The sequence below is a fragment of the Ornithorhynchus anatinus genome, chromosome 1, assembly GCF_004115215.2.
Source record: "Ornithorhynchus anatinus isolate Pmale09 chromosome 1, mOrnAna1.pri.v4, whole genome shotgun sequence".
NCBI classification, from domain to species: Eukaryota; Metazoa; Chordata; class Mammalia; order Monotremata; family Ornithorhynchidae; genus Ornithorhynchus; species Ornithorhynchus anatinus.
Window position 1 is genome coordinate 169,458,010 of NC_041728.1, and position 20,878 is coordinate 169,478,887.

The 20,878-nt window shown below is 43.8% G+C and overlaps 1 non-coding gene across 1 annotated transcript; it reads left to right on the forward strand.

Moving 5' to 3' along the window:
• Positions 1-2,422: 2,422 nt before the first annotated feature.
• On the forward strand, positions 2,423-2,560 carry LOC114816212. Its single transcript, XR_003763981.1, has one exon. It is a non-coding gene; the product is annotated as a small nucleolar RNA SNORA7 (small nucleolar RNA).
• The last annotated feature ends 18,318 nt before the right edge of the window (positions 2,561-20,878 follow it).

Below are 20,878 nucleotides of genomic sequence, written 5' to 3' on the forward strand. Positions count from 1 at the left end.
CAGCTGGCTCCATTCCTGAAAAAGGGAAAAGTTTTTCGGGAAATTATGAAATCTAGGGCTTGCCTGGGTGATTGAATGCTTCAAGCATGGGGAAAATCCCGCAGGGTAAGGTGAAATATAAAATCTTTTCTCCCTCAGCTTCCTTCCTGAGCCTATGCTCCTCTGCAGGAGGGCAGAAACGGGGAGGATTTACTGTACGGAGGCTTCAAAACCATTTTTGTCACCCAACTCTTCTCACCCTACCACCTCCCCTGGTCCTGTCTGAGACTTTGCCCCTCTTAAGCCTTGCAGTGAGTGGTTCTGATGAGATGTGAAGGAAGTTCCTAGGGCAGATGTTTTCCAAACAAGGTATTTTCTCTGATAGCTATTCCCACCCAACCGGCCCCCTTTCATCACAATCATCTTTTCCTTCCAGATTCATTCCTGATCTTGCATTTTGCACCTTGTTTTTTTCTCTCTCTCTCTCAAGTGCAAAACCAGCCTCTTCTCCCTACTGGACCATAGTTTTGATTTCTTAATTCTCTTCCAGCTTTCTACAGGCCTTTTTCCCATGACATCCCTCTTAGTAATTCTCAGTGCCCGAGGCACATCAACACAATGTGCATTTGCACTGCAGTATTTTATTCCTATCTAAGCATATATAAACATCTGTGGATTTTTATTTATTCAGTTATTTCATCTTGACCTAATTGCTCTACAAACTGCAACGTTCTTGTTCTTTCTCCTGCTTTCACAGTTTGTGAATTTTCATCTGCCTCCCTCATTAGATTAAAAATCGCATGAGGGAAGGGAACTTATACCTTGCTTTCTTATGGTATTTGTTAAGCACTTACTGTGTGACAGGCACTGAACTAGGTGGTAAATACAGGCTTTTCAGGTTGAACACAATCCCTGTCCCTCATGGGGTTTATAGTCTTAATCCCCATTTTATATATGAGGTTATTTGCTTCTTTTGTACTCTTCCAGGGTTTAGCCTGTGGTACATGCCCAATAAATCACGTTGATCGTTTTGAATCCAAGCTCTGGCCCCTCCTAGGTTCAAATAACTCTGATGTTATTCAGAGTTATTCTAATACTTTGATGTCATTTGGAGACTTAAATGTCTTGTGTTTCTTCATCAATTAAAATGTTAGAACACCGGTGAGCCCAAGGACGAGCTCTGAGATTTCTCTTGTGTCTCCACAACTCCACCAGACTGACACTGAACAAACCATAGCTATTTAAACATATCATCATTGTTTTTAATACCAGTATTGAGCACAAACATTGTACAGAGAATTGTATCGGGCTCTTGGGATCAATAACCAAAACATAAATGGAAGACCGAGAGCTTGTAGTTTAGGTCTTAGGTTTAGGAATACAAACACATACAAATGTAACTTTACAATACCTTCCTTATCCCAATCTAGAAACAGAAAATTTCCCATTCTAAATAGATTTTAAAGCTGCTTTGGGCTTCCCTCGCACTCCACTCTGGAGGAAGGGTGGAGTTTGGGAGCTGTTTGGGGTGGCAAAGAGGACGTCCCATGGTGAGGGGTTCAAGCCATGTCCCACACTTAATAATGTTGGTATTTGTTAAGCGCTTACTATGTGCAGAGCACTGTTCTAAGCGCTGGGGTAGGCACAGGGGCAGCAGGTTGTCCCACGTGGGGCTCACAGTCTTAATCCCCATTTTACAGAGGAGGTAACTGAGGCACAGAGAAGTGAAGTGACTTGCCCACAGTCACACAGCTGACAAGTGGCAGAGCCGGGATTCGAACCCATGACCTCTGACTCCCAAGCCCGGGCTCTTTCCACTGAGCCACGCTGCTTCTTCACCCTTGTCTATCGGGCAGGAATATGGTACTTAGGCATCTTAGCTCTGTCATTATTGTCAGCAAAGCAGCTCTTATTCATTTCCTCTCCCAGCCTCCCAGCACTTATGTACATATCTGTAATGCATTTATTTATATTAAAGTTTCTCTTCCCCTCTAGAGGGTAAGTTCACTGTAGGCAGGGAAAGTGTATAATAATAATAGTGGTATTTGTTAAGCGCCTACTCTGGGCCGAGCACTGTTCTAAGCTCTGGGATAGATAGAAGGAAATCAGATTGTCCCACGTGGAGCTCGCAGTCTTAATCCCCATTTTGCAGATGAGGTAACTGAGGCACAGACAAATCAAGCGGTGTCTCACAGCTGATAGAGCCGGAGTTAGAACCCACGACCTCTGACTTCCAAGCCCGTACTGTTTCCACTAAGCCATGCCGCTTCTCAATTGTGCTCTCCCAAGCACTTAGTGCAGTGCTCTGCACACAGTAAGTGTTCCGTAAATATGCGTGACTGACCGACTGAGGTGCCCCTCTTGGGAGACGACCGAGACCATGAATCGCCAGATTGCACAGCCCACCTAAGTGGGTGTTTTTCGCTAGCTGTATTACCTACCAACCCTCTCAGGGTCGCAACTGGAGAGTTTCCAGTACACTACCAGTCTCGGCTACAGGAGAGAGAGTCAGGCAGAGGCCTGACCATTCCATTCCTAGATTGGCCAGTGGCTAGCGAGTGGAAGGCCATCTGCTGCAAGTCAAAACTCCCCTGGGCTGGGCAACGGCGTCATGGGAGAGAGTCGAGGGCGGAGACTCAAGTCGAATGCGCAGCAGGAGGCAATAGTAAACCACATCTGGATTTTTACCAAGATAACTAATAATAATGTTGGAATTCGTTAAGCGCTTACTATGTGCCAAGCACTGGTCTGAGCGCTGGGGTAGACACAGGGGAATCAGGTTGTCCCACGTGGGGCTCACAGTCTTCATCCCCATTTTACAGATGAGGTCACTGAGGCACCGAGAAGTGAAGTGACTCGCCCAAAGTCACACAGCTGACAGGTGGCCGAGCCGGGGTTCGAACCCATGACCTCTGACTCCAAAGCCCGGGCTCTTTCCGGGAACGTTTGCGGATGGAGGTGGGGCGTTCTGGGAGAGATGTGTCCACGGTGTCGCCGTGGGTCGGAGATGACTCGACAGCCTAAGACCTTCCTCCTCGCTATGTACTGGCTTGAGAGCTGGGATGAATACTAACTAAACAGTTAACACGGTTAACTGTAAACACGTTTGCTGTTCTATAAGGAATAGGATGAACTATCTAGGTTAACTATTTGCACAGCTGAAATTATAATAACTATTATGGTATTCGTTAAACACTTACAATATGCCAAGCACTGTGGTAATAATAATGATAATTATGTTGGTATTTGTTAAGCACTTACAATATGCCAAGCACTGTGGTAATAATAATAATATGTTGGTATTTGTTAAGCGCTTATTACGTGCAGAGCACTGTTCTAAGCGCCGGGCTAGATACAGGGTAATCAGAGTGTCCCACGGGAGGCTCACGATCTTAATCCCCATTTTACAGATGAGGTAACTGAGGCACAGAGAAGTTAAGTGACTTGCCCACAGACACAAAGTATCTGGTAGATACAAGGCAGTCAGATTGGACACAATCCCTGTCCCACATACAGCTCACAGTCTTAATCCCAAAATTAAAATTAATCTTCAAAGCGCTCCATCACCTTGCCCCCTCCTACCTCACCTCCCTTCTCTCCTTCTACATCCCGGCCCACACAATCCACTCCTCTGGTGCTAACCTTCTCACTGTGCCTTGTTCTCATCTGTCCACCGCCTACCCCTGGCCCACATAATAATAATAATAATGATGGCGTTTGTTAAGCGCTTACTATGTGCAAAGCACTGTTCTAAGCGCTGGGGTAGTACAAGGTAATTAGGGTGTCCCACACAGGGCTCACAGACTTCATCCCCACTTCACAGATGAGGGAACCGAGGCCCGGAGAAGTTAAGTGACTTGCCCAAAGTCGCACAGCTGACGAGTGGCAGAATCGGGATTAGAACTCATGACCTCTGACTCCCAACCCCGGGCTCTTTCCACTAAACCACGCTGCTTCTCCTTACCTACCTCCTTGCCTACCTCTGGCCTGGAATGCCCTCCCTCCTCAAATCCGTCAAGCAATCACACTTCCCCCCTTCACAACCCTACTGAACGCTCATCTCCTCCAGGAAGCCTTCCCAGACTAATCTCCCCTTTTCCTCTGCTCCTCCTCCCCTCCCCATCGCCCTGACTTGCTCCCTTTGCTCTACCCGCCTCCCCACCACAGCACTTGTGTATATATGTACATAGTTATAATTTTATTTATTTTTATTAGTGATTATATATCTATAATTCCATTCATTTATAATGATGGTACTGATGCCTGTTTACATGTTTTGATGCCTGTACTCCCACTTCTAGACTGTGAGCCCTTTGTGGGCAGGAATTGTCTCTACTGGTTGCTGAATCGTACTTTCCAAGCGCTTAGTACAGTGCTCTGCACACAGTATGCACTCAATAACTATGACTGAAAGAATGAATGAATCCCCATTTTGCAGATGAGGTAACTGAGGCTCAGAGAAGTGAAGTGACTTGCCAAAGGTCGCATAGCAAATGGTGGAGCTGGGATTAGAATCCATGACCTTCCGACTCCCAGGCCTGTGCTTTATCCACTAAGTCATGCTGCTTCTACTGTCTTGTCTTATGCCATCAAGTCGTCTCCGACCCATATGGACGCCTCTGTCCCAGAACGCCCAGCTCTCCATCTGCAGTCGTTCTGGTAACGGATCCAGAGAGCTTTCTCGGTAAAAATACAGAAGTGCTTTACCATTGCCTCCTTTCGCGCAGTCAAGTTGAGTCTCTGCCCTCGACACTTTCCCACGTTGCTGCTGCTCAGCACAAGTGAGTTTTGACTGGTGGCCGATGGCCTTCCACTCCCTAGCCACTGGCCAAGCTAGGAATGGAATGGGCCTGTCTCTGTTTGACTCTCCCTCCAATAGTCGAGACTGGTAGAGTTCTGGAAACTCTCCGGGTGACGGGGGCTGCTTCTCTAGATTCTCTAAATACACAGCCTTGGCTTTTGCTTGAGTTAGATAAACTAGAATAGAATAGTTTATCCTCACCGTCCCCCGTTCTCACCTATCCCGCCGTCGACCCTTGGGCCACGTCCCCCCACGGTCCCGGAACGCCCTCCCTCCTCACCTCCGCCAAACTGATTCTCTTCCCCTCTTCAAAACCCTACTTAAAGCTCACCTCCTCCAAGAGGCCTTCCCAGACTGAGCTCCCCTTTTCCCTCTGCTCCCTCTACCCACCCCTTCACCCCTCCGCAGCTAAACCCTCTTCTCCCCCCTTTCCCTCTGCTCCTCCCCCTCTCCCGTCCCATCCCCTCAGCACTGTACTCGTCCACTCAACTGTATCTAGCTTCATCATCCTATTTATTTTGTTAATGAGATGTACGTCACCTTGATTCTATTTATTTGCTATTGTTTTAATGAGATGTTCTTCCCCTCGATTCTATTTATTGCTATTGTTCTCGTCTGTCCGTCTCCCCCGATTAGACTGTAAGTCCGTCGAAGGGCAGGGACCGTCTCTATATGCGACCGATTTGTACATTCCAAGCGCTTAGTACTGTGCTCTGCACACAGTAAGCGCTCAATAAATACTATTGAATGAAAGAATGAATGAATGAATAGAATAGAGAATAAACAGCCGGCTCACAGACTTGCATTTTGGATTTAATGTTAAAAGGCAAGGGAGCATGCCAGGATGCTGGACCCCATAAGATAATTACAATTAAGAAAAAAATATAATTCATTTTTCAAAGGGGTCAGCAAAAATATGATTTCTGGTCAAATAATGACTGCAAAACTTTCATCTACACAATGATGTCAATTTTGGATTCAGGATGGGCTTCTTAAAGATTTGAACAACTATCTATGAATGAGTTTATACTGGATGTGAGGGAACCAAACAAGAGTTGCTTTAGCAATTAATCACTGAGGGAAAATATTAGCAGGAGAAGAAATCAAAACAAGTTCAAGGCAGCAAGGGGAGATACTGAGAAGAACGTTAGCTTTTATCAATCGATCAGTTGTCTTTAACCAGCACTTACTGTATGTAGAGTGCTGTTCTAAGCATTTGGAAGATACACTAGTTCATTCATTCAATCATATTTACTGAGCGCTTACTGTGGACAGAGCACTGTACGAAGCGCTTGAGAAGTACAATCAGCAACAGAGACAATCCCTGCCCACAACGGGCTCACAGTCTAGAAGGAAGGAGAATTATGAATTGAACCCCGAGAAACAGTATGGCAGAATGGATAGAGCACAAGCCTGGGAGACAGGAGGACTTGGGTTCTAAGGTCAGCTTTGTCACTTGTCGGCTGTGTGGCTTTGGACAAGTCACTTCACTTATCTGTGCCTCAGTTACCTCATCCGTGAAATGGGGATAAAGACTGTGAGCCCCAAGTGGGACAAGGACTGTGTCCAACTTGATAATATTGTATTTTCCTCAGCACTTAACACAGTGCCTGGTTCATAGTGAGCACTTAACAAAAACCAAAAAAAAAAATCGAAAAAACCCCCTGAAGAGCCTACTACAAGGACAAAGGCATTGAAATAATAATATAATTAGCACGACCAACATACTGAACTTATTTTAAAATATCTCTTTACCATACAAAGAGAAACTACGAGGTCAGTATGAGGTTATCATCAAAATGATCACTGACCTTAAAAATCCTGAAAAGGGAATTCTATAGAAAGATGAATCTCTACAAATCAGGTAATTTAGATGAAAACTGTCCTATTTTTTATGACTTAGCATAGTCTATTCAAAGTTATTATTTTTATAATTACGAATGGGTAAGGATATTACAGAAAACAGAAAATACAAGCAAGAGTTCAATTCGCATTACCTAAAATGATCGCTCTGCCATTTGGATCATGATATTTAGGAAAATTATGGTTGGAATTGTAATGACAAAATCTGTTAATAATGCAAAGTCAATGAAAAGACCTAAGGAACCCACATTTGGGGTGAATCAGCTCTACCATTGATTGTCATAGCAGGATTGCCAAAGCAATGAACTTCAGGCCATGTTTCCCCACTCTTCAAGAACCTCCAGTGGTTAGCCATCCACCTCCACATCCACATCCAACAGAAACTCCTAACCATTGGCTTTTTAAAGCACTCAATCACCTCGTCCCCTCCTACCTCACTTCATTATGATCCTACTACAACCCAGCCCTCACATTTCACCCCTCTAATGCCCACCTTTTCACAAGCAGCGTGGCTCAGTGGAAAGAGCACGGGCTTTGGAGTCAGGGGTCATGGGTTCGAATCCCGGCTCGGCCACTTGTCAGCTGTGTGACTGTGGGCAAGTCACTTCACTTCTCGGTGCCTCAGTTACCTCATCTGTAAAATGGGGATGAAGACCGTGAGCCCCACGTGGGACAACCTGATTCCCCTGTGTCTACCCCAGCGCTTACAACAGTGCTCGGCACAAAGTAAGCGCTTAACAAATACCAACATTATTATTATTGCCTTGATCTCTTCTATCTTACCACCGACCCCTCGCCAGCGACCTACCCCTGGCCTGGAACACCTTCCCTCTTCATATCCGACAATCACTTTCTACATCTCCTCCAAGGGGACTTCCCTAACTATTCCCTCTTTTCCTTTTCTTCCACACCCTGACTTGCTCCCTTTATTCAACCCCCCGCCCCTTCCCAACCCCACAGCATTTATTTATATATCCATCATTTATTTATTTATATTAATGTCTATCTCCCCCTCTAAACTTTTAGATCATTGTGGGTAGAAAGTGTGTTGTTATACTGTACTCTCCCAAGAGTTTACTACGGTGTTCTGCACACAATAAGCCGTCAATAAACACAAATGATTGATTGATCGATTAAATGCAGCAACTGTTAGAATTTCAGACTTCAAATACTGGAGAGAGCTCATGATACATCACAGTTAAATTCAAATCAGCTTGAAAACCACAAATATCACTATCTTCTGGACTGAAAGTTTTGGGGAAGACCATGGTCAGAGGATTGATGTATCCACTGGAGGATGGGAAGGAAAACAGAAGAGGTTATGAACCCAGGAACGGTAGTGTGAGATTTGGTGTGGCAACTGAAAATGATGTCACTGTCCATTAAATTTTGTGGGTTTTCTTTTAAATGTGGATATGTGAAAATTTTCATCACTTACCCAAATTAGTGGGTGACAGTTGTATACCTCTTAGAACTACACTTACTCTCTGATATAGCTACCTAGATTATAGAACAGATTAAGGCAACGAGAGCTTGAAGTATCAGTAAGACAAACTACAATAAGCAGATGGAGATTTGGACTGGGCTAAGGGAGGGGAATGTGGATCACAGTTATTAGAATAATAATATATATTAATTGTTTACCCTGTGCCAAATACTGTACTAAGCACTGGTTTCGATACAGTATGTGTGGATTGCACCCAATCTCTGTCCCACATGTGGTTCACAGAGTAAGGAAGAGGAAGAATAGGTATCATATCCCCGTTTTGCAGATGAGGAAACTGAGGTAGATAAAAGTAAAGTGACTTACTTGTCCAAAGACATACAGCAGGTGGAATTGGGATTAGAATCCTGGTCCTCTGACTCATAGGCCTGTGCTCTCATAGGCCTGTGCTCCATCCACTCAATTGCTCTGCTTCCCCTCTAGTCAAACCAGAAAACTGAAGAGACTCAAGGAAATAAGTGTAGAGAATGAAGAACACCTTCAAAGTGTTTTTAAAATCACATTTCCTCCATCAGGGCTTCCTTTATTAAGCCCTCTTGTCCCCTACTCTTTCACCCTTCTGAGTCACCTACGCACCTAATAATAATAATAATAAAAATGGTATTTGTTAAGCAATTAGTATATGCCAAGCAGTGTTCTAAGCACCGGGGTGGATACAAGCAAATGGGGCTCTCCCAGGTGGGGCTCATGGTCTCAATCCTTATTTTACAGATGAGGTTACTGAGGCACAGGGAGGTGAACTGAGTTGCCCAAGGTCACACAGCAGGTAAGTGGCAGAGGTGGGATTAGAACACATGACCTCCTGACTCCCAGGTTCATGCTCTATCCACTAGGCCGTGTTGCTTCAGTGTATCTCTTAAACACCAGATATATACCACACTGCAGTCCCACCGCAATCAGTTGAGAAGAGGCATGTCCTAGGGATAGAGCACAGACTTGTAAGTCAGGGAGACCTGGGTTCTAATTCCGGCTCCACCACTTGTCTGCTGGGTGAACTTGGGCAAGTGGCTTAACGTCTCTCTGCCTCAGTTCCCTTATCTATATAATGGAGATTAAGACTGTAAGCCCCATACTAATAATAATAATTATGGTATTTGTTAAGCATTTACTACATGCCAAGTACTGTTCTAAGCACTGGGGCAGATACAAGGTAATCAGATCGTCCCACGTGGGGCTCACAATCTTAACTCCCATCTTCCAGATGAGGTAACTGAGGCCCAGAAAAATGAAGTGACTCACCCAAGGTCGCACGGCAGACAAGTGGCAGATCCGGGATTAGGATCCATGTCCTCTGACTCCCGAGCCTGTGCTCTTGCCACTAGGTCTTGGCCATGTGGGACATGGACCATCTCCAACCTGATTAGTTTTTATCTATTAGTAATGTGCTCTGTGCACAGTAAGCGCTCAATAAATATGATTGAATGAATGAGTGAATCTACCCCAGCGCTTAGTACAGTGCCTGACTATATAAATCAAAAGTATTTATTGAGCCCTTGCTGAATGCAGGGCTTTGTATTAAGTGTTTGTATTAAGTGTTTGGGAGAGTACGCTATAATAGAGTTGGTAAGCATATTCCCCTCCCATAAGGATCTTATTTATATTATAATTATAATTTATTTATATTACTATCTCCCCCTCTAAGCTATGAGCACTTTATGGGCGGGGAACCTATCTACTAACTCTATTGTAATGCACTCTCCCAAACGCTTGGTACAGTGTTCTGCACACAGCGATTGATCCAGAAATACCGAGTCATTGATGTCATGAGTATCTGTCTGGTATATGTGAGGACACTCTATATTTATTCATTCATTCAATCATATTTATTGAGTGCTTACTGTGTGCGGAGTACTGTACTAAGCGTTTGGGAGAGTACGATACAACAATCAACTGACAATTCCCTACCCACAATGAGCATACAGTCTAGAGGCGGGGAGATAGACATTAATATACATAAATAAATTACAGATATGTACATGAGTGCTTTGGGGCTGGACAGGGGGAGAACTACGGGAGTAAATCAGGGAGTTGCAGAGGGGAGTGGAAGAGGAAAGAGGGGCTTAGTCAGGAAAGGCCTCTTGGAGATGTGCCTTCAATAAGCCTTTGAAGGAGGGGAGAGTCATTGTCTGTTGGATTTGAGAAGGGAGGAGGTTCCAGGCCAGAGGCCGGGGGCTAGCGGTCCGTGGCGAAATAGACAAGATTGAGGCACAGTGAGCAGGTTAGCATTAGAGGAGCAAAGTGTGCCACCTGGGTTGTAGATATAAGGGTAGAGGTAAATTTTAGACTGTCAACAGGTAGGAAAGAACACTTGCTCTCTTTTTGACGAGAGCGAGGGAAAGAGCCTGTGGTCTTGTGCTTGTAAAGCCTCACCAATTTGACCCCCTTCTGTTCTATCAATCAATCGATGATATTTATTCAGCACTTTCTGAGTGCAAATAACCCTCCTAAGCATTTGGGAACTCCCACAAGGAGCTTACAGTCTACAGAGGGAGAGGTATATGAAAATTAAGTGTCATTAATCCCCTGGTCTGGTGTATTTACACATGTGAGTGAATGCAAGTGAATACATACTAATTAGGCTCCAGTGGGAGATCATACCATCCCTAAAAGCAGTTAAACCTCCCTAAAGACAAATCAAATTTGCATGACCAAACTTGCTGGAGTTAAAAAGGCTGGGGAGTGTTATGCTTGTCAATTAAGGTTGATAAACTGGCTGATAAGCCAAGAGGGAAAGGGAGCCCAATTTTCCTGGGAAAAGTTGTCAGCACAAATTAGGGTGAGTTTCTGTTGTCCTGGAGAACGGGTTTAAGAGCAGGGAGGAGATTTAAGGACAGAATTTAAGGCGGCAGAGAATTAACGAATTGAGACTAGGCCATAGAAAGGCCGAGGAGGAAGTGGAGGTGAAGGTAGAGTTGGGGGCAGGAGACAAAGGAGAGGAGGAGGAGAACAAAGACAAAAAGATGAAGAAGGAAGAACAATAAGAGGTGAAAAAGGTGGAGGCATGGAGATAAAGGAGTACAAAGAAGAGGAGGGGAAGAAGGAAGAATTTGAGGGGGATGTTTAACCAACCTCAAAGACCAGTGTCCCAGTTTTCATGAATCTGTGCATCTAACTCCTAACTCCAACAGCCTTTGTGTTCTTAACAGATTTTATGGCTAAGGTTTGAGCCACAATTTTACTAATTATCTCAGAAATGGTCCTCCAATCATTTTCAAGCACTAAAGTTTGAATTCAGGTTTGTTGTTTCTAATTTTCTGTTCCTTCCTCAAGTATACAATAAATTAGTTTCCCAAACAGGATAGATTTAATCCAAACCACCTGATTTGAAATTTTAGTTTTTTCTCAATTTTCCGGGATTTTTTTGGAGGTCAGTAAATATCCTGATAAGGATTTTTACTTCCTTTTTGCTGAACTGACTTCTGTTTGCATGCCGGGTGAAGACATGTTTAGAAACTAGTTCAGCATCTTAGTCAATCTGGGCATTTATCATATACAAGGTAGCTGCAGAGTAGGGATGAAGGACACAGAAAAGAGACGTCCAGCTCTAGGTGTGTAAATCTGATTTAGAAAAACTCATGACTAGATAGAAACCCATCATCCAGATGCATGGCACCAGATGCATAGCAGTTAACTTCTCTGTGCCTCAGTTCCCTCATCTGTAAAATGGGAATTAGGACCGTGAGCTCCATGTGGAACATGAACCGTGTCCACCTCGATTATCTTTAATCTCCGCTAGTGCTTAGTAAAGTGTCTGACACACAGTAAGCGCCTACCAAATACGATTAAAAGATGGCAGTCAGAGAGATCAGAGGTAGTCCTTCAAAGAGAGGTAAGAGCTTGGACTTGGGAGTCAGAGGACATGGGTTCTAATCCCAGCTCTGCCACTTGTCTGCTCCGTGACCTTGGGCAAGCCGCTTAACTTCTCTGTGCCTTATCTGTAAAATGGGGATTAGAGACCCTGAGGGCCCATGTGGAATAAGGACTGTATCCAACTGATTATCTTGTAGCTACCCCAGTGCTTAGAGCAGCGCTTGGCCCATAGTAAGCACTTAGGAAACACCATAATTATTACTATTATTATTAGGTGGGGTCTGGTGTGGTGGAGTCTAAACGTGACCTTGGAACCTCTTCCACTTAGTCTGAGAAGGAGATGTGGATTGGGTGGGAGGGTGAAGGAGGCAGAGAGAACTGGGGAGAAAGAAGAGGGGTAGGAATAGGTTTGTCACTGATGCCACTGAAACATAGCAGATTCCATTTTGCCAACCCAGAAGGAACAGGCGTATGCTACGTTATATGTGCTATGCTGGTTTTACAACATAAGGTAATGAGATCTTGCGGATGTGGATAGCTGTGAAACTTGGAGCGTTTAATAATAATTATGATATTTGCTAAGCACCCTTCCCAGCATCACACCTGGAGAGTTTCCAGTATTCTACCAGTCTCAACTATGGGAGGGAGAGTAAAGCAGAGACACACCCATTCCATTCCTAGTTTAGCCAGTGGCTAGCGAGTGGCGGGCAATCTGCTACAGAAGTCCAAACTCACCCGGGCCGGCCAGCAGCGGCAAGGGAGAGAGTCGAGGGCGAAGGCTCGAGTTTACTACGCAGCAGAAAGCAATGGGAAATCACTTCCAGATATTTACCAAAAATATTCTACAGATACCCTACAAGAACGACTACAGATGGAGAGTGGAACATTCTGGGAGAGATGTGTTCATGGAGTCACTATGGGTCAAAGACGACTCGACAGCATAAGACAAAATGAGACTTGTTAAGCACTTACTATGTGCCAAGCTAATCAAGTTGTAGACAGTCCCTGTCCCACATTGAGTTCACACTCTTATCTGTATTTTTTTTTTTACAGATGAGGTAATGGAGGCACAGAGAAGTGAAGTAACTTGCCCAAGGTCACACAGCAGACAGGTGGTGGAGTCAGAATTAGAACCCATGCCTTCTGAATCCCAGGCCCGTGATCTATCCACTACACCATGCGGCTTCACACAATGCTGCTTCCATGCCGCTTCCATGCTGCGACCTGGGACAGAGATCACGATTACCTGCCTTGCTCCTGAGTTTTTATTTTCCTTTCCCAGGTCCCTGTGAACACTGGCAAGGCTTCCAAGCTGGAAGGATTGCAGACAATCAATCAGTGTTATTTACTGAGATCTTACTATATGCAGAGCACTGACTAAGAGCTTGGGAGAGTACAATACAAGAGAATTAGCGGGCACGTTCTCTGTAACAGACGCTAGAGTGGAGCAAGCCTGGCTGTTGAAACAAGAATACTGCTCATAAGGGCTCCTGGAGCCTTAACAGTCTGAAGAGGGAACAAACCAGTGGAAAACTGGACAAATGGCCCCCCTGTGTGAGAGGCACAGGAAGAGGTAAATATTAAGTTGGATTTTGAAAGAGTTGTGTTGGGATGTGGGGAACTCTGGAAACTCCAATATTAAAGTTCAAATACATTAAGCTTATTTTGATGAAAGTTACATGACAAATAAAGTTGATTTATCTTATGAAAGCCCCGTAACCCCCAAAGATCTGTAAACTGCAAGGTCTGAAAAGTATTTTACCCTAAATTACTTTTAAAAAAAATAGTATTTAAGTGCTTACTATGAGCCAGGCGTTGTGCTAAGCGCGGGGGTAGATACAAGATCATCAGGTTGCCCACAGTCTTAATTGCCATTTTACAGAGGAGGAACTGAGGCACAGAGAAATTAAGTGACTTGCCCAAGGTCACCCAGCAGCCAAGTGACGGAGCTGGGATTCGAACCCATGACCTCCTGACTCGCAGGCCCGTGCTCATCCACTAGGACATGCTGCTTTTCAATGACATACTTACTGACTCCTCTTCTGAGACCGAATAAACTTCAATAGATACTCCTTAGAAAAAATAGTATTTCCCGCGTGTTTTGTATGTAATAATTTTTCATGAACCTGAAGGTGAATATATGTGAAAAACATAATCTACATATCCTGTATATCCTTCCCAAGACTAATCATATTGTCAAAACCGTCCTATACACCTGGACTGCCGACTATATTTTCTCCAAGATTCTCAGAAAAAAAAAAATGTTTTCTTTAAAAAGACATCAACAATCCCATCCTTTTATTCCACCTTCTCCACTTTCTCCACTTCTCCCTTCCCCATCTTGATCTCCTGAGTCTTCCTACCCGCCCTAGGCCCATCAGGAGAAATAATATTTTTTTTTCTTTAAAAGAACCACACACCCTGCAATAAATAACGTGAGCATTGCCTAACAGGCAGCCTAAAGAGGCTGGCGATAAATAAAGAAACTTCCCATCTCTCTGCAGGCTTGAGAGAGGGGGCTGGAGAGAGGAGGGTGAGCTATTAAATATCCCACATAGCCACGGGCAAATTCTCTCGTTGTCGGCATCTCCTGGCGGAGGCCTTTTCTTCGGGCAGAGATTGCTCTGACGGTTCAAGGTGCTATCGAGCTCTAACCGGGGACAATTACAAGACTCCAGTTCCAGAGTCTGAGGCGATGCTTGCGCCTGATAAGGTTGAAGGAGAATAATGGGAAGGAGGAAAACGATAATAGGTTGCTGAATGGATGGGATGAGGTATCGTTGCACGGTGCCCGGAGACAGAAGCAACTGCTAATGCAAGTAAGGGCTTCCCCCCCATCACCAGCACACACACACACACACACAATACTTTTTTTTCCATTTTCCTTGCATGAGAAAAAAAAAATTCTCTCTTTAAACACGCACTTCAAACATCATTTTTTCCCCTTTGCTCCCAGCTAGGAATACTCTTCGTCCACAAATTTCCTAGCAGGAGAACCCTCAGAGTTCTTACGCTTCTCTCACTCACTTTTTCTGTCCCGTAGCTTGGATTCCAGGTTGGTGGCCTTTCTTGTATTCTTTCTGATTTTCTCTCTAACCAGTTTTCTTCGTTCTGTCTCCTTTTTCACTCCTCTCCTAGTTTGCTGCTCCTTATCTTGTTGGCAGCACTGTTTTCTTCTTTCTTGTTTTTCTTGATTTCCTTTGGAACTCACGTTCCTGGCTTAGAGGCAAAAGCAAGGACTTGGGAGTCAGAGCTCTAATCCCAGCTCCGCCACTGTGTGACCTTAGGCAAGTCACTTCACTGTGCCTCAGTTCCCTCATCTGTAGAGAGGGGATGAAGACTGTGAGCCTCACGTGGGACAACCTGATTACCTTGTATCCACCCCAGCGCTTAGAACAGTGTTTGGCACATAGTAAGTGCTTAACAAATACCATCATCATCATTATTATTTTCAACATCTGAAGTTTTATGGGAAGGCATTTCCTTAAGTCGGCCCAATCAGCCAATCAACTATTAAGCGCTTGGGAGGGTTGAATATGACAGAGTTGGTAGACACATTTCTTGCCCACATAATCATAGTAATAATGATGGTATTTGTTAAGCACTTACTATGTGCCAGGTACAGGCCTGGGAGTCACAAGGACCTGGGTTCTAATCCTGGATCTGCCACTTATCTTTTGTGTGACTTTGGGCAAGTCGCTTCACTTCTCTGGGCTTCAGTTACCTCATCTGAAAATGGGGATTAAGATCGTGAGCCTCACTGGGACAAGGATTGTGTCAAACCTGATTATCTTGCACCTACCCCAGCACTTAATACAGTGCCTGGGATTTAGTAAGCACTTAATAAATAAGATTTTTTAATGGGATTTTTACAGATTAGAGGGGAAAAGAAACATTGAAATAAATTACAGATATGGACATCTGTGCTGAGAGGCTGAGGGTTGGGTGAATTAATATTCAGATCCAAATGCAAAGTAAAGGGAAAGGGAGTAGGGGAATTAATAACGGTGGTATTTTTGAAGCGCTTTCTATGTGGCAGGAACTGTACTAAACAGTGGGATGGATACAAGCAAATTGGGTTGGACACAGTCCCTACATGGGGCTCATAGTCTCAATCCCCATTTTACAGATGAGGTAGCTGAGTCACAGAGAAATGAAGTAACTTGCCCAAGGTCACGCGGCAGACAAGTGGGACCCTGAGGAATTTGTTGCAGAAAACCTCTTGGAGGAGATGTGATCTTTGAAATGGGAAGAATGGTGCTCTGTCATATGTCGATCAATCAATGGTATTTATTAGGTGCTAACTATGAGCAGAACGCAACTGTGTGGGATAGCACAATACAACAGAGTTAGCAGACACGTTCCCTGCCCATAATTAGCTTATATATGAAAGGGGAGGGAGGGAGTTCCAGGCCAGAGGAAAGAAATGGGCAAGGGGATGGGGGTGGGACAGAGGGATACTGATTGGCATTACAGGAACTAAGCATGCAGGCTGATTTGTAGCGGGAAACCAGCGAGGCAGGAGGGGAAGAGCCGATTGAGTGTTTTACAGCCGATGGTAAGGAATTTCCATTTGATGCGAAGGTTGACGGCAACCACTGGAGGTTCCTGAGGTGTGGGGGGGACATGGACTGAATTTTTTTTTTGAGAAAAATGCTCCGGGCAGCGGAGTGAAGTAAGTACTTGTGTGAGGAGAGACAGGAAAAAGGCAGTGAGATCAGGAAGATGGCACCAAGATCAGGGAGAAGGTTGATGCAGTAGTCAAGGAAGGATACACGTACTTGGATCAGCACTGAAGCAATTTGGTTGGAGACAAAAGGCCAGTATTAGTGACGTTGTGAAGACTGCACTGACAGAATTTGGTAACAGACTGACTGTGGTGGTTGAATGCGTCCGGAATAATGCCAAGTTTATAGACTTATAAGACAGAGAGGATGGTGGTGTTGCTTACAGTGATGAAAAAGGATGGGAGTTGGCTGAGGAGATGAGGAGTTCCCTTTTGCCCATGTTTAGTTTGAGCTGTGGGTGGGACATTCAGGTAGAGATGTCCTGAAAGCAGAAGGAAATATGAGACAGCATAGAAGGCGAGAGGGCAGGGCTGGAGAGGTAGATTTGGGAATCATCCACATAGAGATAATAGTTGGAGCCATGGGAGTGAGTGACTTCTCCAATGGAGTGGGTGTAGATGGAGAAAAGGAAGGGATCCAGAACTGAACTCTGAAGGAGGCAGAAGAGGAGCCTGTGAAAGAGACTGAGAAAGAGCAGGCAGAAAGATAGGAGAGCTAGGAGAATAATAAAAATAAAACTAATTAATATTAATGGTATTTGTTAAGCACTTACTTTATGCTGAGCACAGGTCTAAGCACTGGGTTGGATACAAGCAAATTGGTTGAACACAGTCCCTGTTCCAAGTGGGGCTCAAAGTCTCGATCCCCATTTTACAGATGAGGGAACCGAGGCATAGAGAAGTGAAGTGATTTGCCCAAGGTCACACAGCAGACATAATAATAATAATGATGGTATTTGTTAAACGCTTCCTATGTGCCAAGCACTGTTCTAAGCACCGGGGTAGATACAAGGTTAACAGGTTGTCCCACATGGGGCTCACGGTCTTCATCCCCATTTTACAGATGGATGTAACTGAGGCGCGGAGAAGTTAAGTGACTTGGCTGAAGTCACACAGCTGCTAAGTGGTGGAGTTGCAATTAGAACCCATGACTCCCGAGCCCATGCTTTATCCACTATGCCATGCTGCTTAGTGTTAGTGCTCTGCACACAGTAAATGCTCAATAAATAAAATGGATTGGATAGTGTTTCCAGGAAAAGGAGTTGATCTATAGTGTTGAAGGCAGATGAGAGGTCAAGAAGGGTTAGGATCGAGTTGAGGCATTGAATTTGACCAGAAGGAGGTTATTAGTGACCTTAGACAGAGCACTGTCTTTGTGGTGGAGGGGCCCAAAGCCGGTTTTCAAGAGAAAAGAGAGGCAGATAACTGATTGAGGAGTTTGAAGAGGAATGGTAGGAGGGAGATAGGACCATAACTGGGAGGAGTGAGATGAAAAGAGGGGCTTTGTTTTATTTTTAGGATTGGGATACATAAACATGTTTAAATGCATTTAACTGCATTATCTCCATGATTCTATTTATCTTGATGATGTTGTTTTGTCTTTTTTTTTTTTTTCTGTTTTGCTTTGCTGTCTCCCCCGTTGAAACTGTGAGCCCGTTATTGGGCAGGGATTGTCTCTATCTGTTGCTGAATTGTACATTCCAACAACTTAGAACAGCGCTCTGTACACATTAAGCACTCAATAAATACTATTGAATGAATAAATTTAGGAAAGAGCCATTGGAGAGTGAATGGTTGCAGATAGTCATCAGGGAGGGAAGAAGGGAAGGGCAAAAGTTTTAATAAGATGCAAAGGGATGGGGTTGCTGGGATGGGGCTCGTGCAGACTGTGAGCACCTTTTGTCCAAGAAACATGTCTTAACTAATTAATTAATTCATTCAATCATATGTATTGAGCACTTTCTGTGTGCAGAGCACTGTACTAAGTGCTTGGGAAGTAACAGATAGAGACAATCCCTACCCAACAACGGGCTCACAGTCTAGAAGGGGGAGACAGAAAACAGGCATCAATACCATCAGAACAGATAAAGAGAATTATAGATGTAAACACATCATTAATTAGAGTAATAAATATGTGCAAATATACACAAGTGCTGTGGGGAGGGGAAGGGGATAGAGCAAATGGAGGGAGTAGGGGCATGGGAGGGGAGGAGGGGCAGAGGAAAACGGGGGCGCTCAGTCTGTGTTTTGTAAAATGGAGTTTTGTATAATTACTCCATCGCTTAGAGTAATTCTTTACACTAAGTGCTTCCTAAATGTTAGTCAAAATAATAAAAACGTGAAAGAAAGTTTGTTTGGCCAGAATCATCTTGATTTCTTTGATTAGACTATTATAAATTTATGTAATAATTACTCAGCTTTCAACTTCACAGAACTGGCCCAGGGCAGGAAAAAAACTGAAAGCATAAAGTATACAGTATCTTTGTTTTTCATTTTAGACCTCTGAATGCAATGACGGGAAGGCAAATCATCTTTGGTACCAAGGCATAGTGCTAAACTCACCCTATTTGCCCATCAAGAAGCTTCAAGACATAAATCAGAACACTGAGGAATTACTAGCTATAAAAATATAATCAAAGTTTATAGATCAGAACTTTATATCAAAAGGTGAACAATGGATCTATAACCTTGATCAAAATGGTGACAGAGGCTCAGAAATCAGGTAAACAACTCAGAAAAGATTTGCAAATAAACACTTAAAAAAACACTTACTGGCATGGCTTGTGTTTATGTTGTGGGATTTGTAAACCTGCTTTAGGGTTTGTGAATCTATTTTTTGATGTATAAGCTAAGTGAATTTTTGAGAATTTAGGTAAAGCTGATGCTATAAGGCAGGGTTTGTAAATCAAAATTAACTCATTCATTCAATAGCATTTATTGAGCGCTTACTATGTGCAGAGCATTGTACTAAGCACTTGGAATGTACAATTCGGCAACAGATAGAGACAATCCCTGCCCATTGATGGGTTTACAGTCTAATCGGGGGAGACAGACAAAAACAATAGCAATAAATAGAATCAAGGGGACGTACATCTCATTAAGGTTTCTGAAAGGATTTCTGAATCTAAACAGAGATATCAAAATATTTTTGATCAAAATGTTGATCATCACTGAGACTAATGAGGCTACTCCCGCTTTTAGACTCTGAGCCCGTTGGTGGGCAGGGATTGTCTCTATCTGTTGCCGAATTGTAGATTCCAAGCGCTTAGTACAGTGCTCTGCACACAGTAAGAGCTCAATACATATGAATGAGTGAATGAATACTGGTAGATGAGGTTTAGGAAATGGCAAAATAGCCATCCCAGATCCATCCATCAAAAAGCAGGTGAATCCCGTCCTTACTAAAATCAAAAGAATTAACCTCCCCAGGAAGCCTTCCTTGACCGACCCAAAGAACTCCAGTGATTCCAATTGCCTTGCAGCTCCTGAGCATTTATGTTCTTAATCAATTGATTAATTAAGGTACTTGTTAAGCACTTACTCTGTGTTCTGCATTATATTAAGTGCTGGGGTAGATGCACGACATCCAGATTGGACCCAGTCCAACCTGGGGCTCACAGTCTAAGTAGGAGGGGGTAGGATTCAATCCCCTTTGAGGCACAGAGAAGTTAACTGACTTGTCCAAGGTCACCCAGCAGATAACTGGCAGAGATGAGATTAGACGTCAGGTTTCCCAGGACTATGCCTTCTCCACTAGGCCATGATACTTAACACATGATCAATCGTACTTATTGAGTGCTTACTGTGTGCAGAGTACTAAATACTATTTCTTACTTAGTACTAAGCACTTGGGAGAGTAAAGCACAACAATATTACAGACACATTCCCTGACCATGATGAGTTTACAGTCTAGAGGATGAGCTTACAGTCCAAAAGACACACTCTCATCTTTTTACAGCTAAAGATATGTGTCATTTATGTTTTATATAACTTTCAAATTAGTCTGTCTTGTGCTATCATCACCATTAGTGATATTTAATGAGAAATCAGCTGGGGGCATAGTACTGTGTTAAGCACTTGGGAGAGTATAATTCTATTTATTTACAGTGATGCCCATTTACTTGTTTTGATGTCTGTCTCCCCGCTTCTAGACTGTAAGCTTGGTGTCGGCAGGGATTGTCTCTCTTTATTGCTGAATTGTACTTTCCAAGCGCTTAGTACAGTGCTCTGCACACAGTAAGTGCTCAATAAATACAACTGAATGAATGAATGAGGTGGGCAACTAGTCAAAAATGATTTCTCAATTAGTGGGAGTAAGAGGATGAAGAAGGATATTATAGTAAGCAGAATGAAT